The sequence below is a fragment of the Tachyglossus aculeatus genome, chromosome X4 (assembly GCF_015852505.1).
Source record: "Tachyglossus aculeatus isolate mTacAcu1 chromosome X4, mTacAcu1.pri, whole genome shotgun sequence".
NCBI lineage: Eukaryota > Metazoa > Chordata > Mammalia > Monotremata > Tachyglossidae > Tachyglossus > Tachyglossus aculeatus.
In genome coordinates, this window is record NC_052098.1 from 54,719,644 (window position 1) to 54,720,530 (window position 887).

The window sequence follows — 887 nt, forward strand, 5'->3', positions numbered from 1 at the left end:
GCATGAAGATCTTGATTTTTTTTTTTCCTCTTACGCCTTTGGGAGTCATGTCACACTGAGGATGGAAAAAGACTCCTTTCCACCCTCCCTAATTGTAAAGAGAATGGGCTTACTTACCCACCCACCCAAACTGCAAAGACTGTCATTCTAGCAGTAATAATAATAATGGCATTTATTAAGAGCTTACTATGTGCAAAGCACTGTTCTAAGCACTGGGGAGGTTACAAGGTGATCAGCTTGTCCCAAAGGGGGCTCACAGTCTTAATCCCCATTTTACAGATGAGGTAACTGAGGCATAGAGAAGTTAAGTGACTTGCCCAAAGTCACACAGCTGACAATTGGCAGAGCCAGGATTTGAACCCATGACCTCTGACTCCAAAGCCAGTGCTCTTTCCACTGAGCCATGCTGCTTCTCTAGTACTAGTATTTATTGAGCACCCCCTGGGTACAGTGCACTGTACTAAGTACTTGAATGGGCCAATCTACCTTGCACTATCACTGCTATTTTCAACCCCATGCTCCCCAGCTGTGCAAAAACCGCTTGGGAAAGGGTGCTGACCCAGTGATTTTTTTTAATAGTAATTGTTCAGCATTTACTATGTGCCAGGTAGATACAAGATAATCGGGTTGGATATAGTCCCTGTCCCTCATTGAAGTCCCAGTCTTAATCCCCATTTTATAGATGAGGTAACAGAGACATAGAGAAGTTAAATGACTTGCCCAAGGTCACAAAGCAGACAAGTGGCAGAGCGGGGATTAGAACCCACAACGTTCTGACTGCCAGGTCCATGATCTAGCCACTCAGCTGTTCGTTATCTCAAGTGGTGCACAACCTCCCACTTCAGGATGCCCCCTGGCCTTAAGTGAGCATTCTCCCCATTCCACAG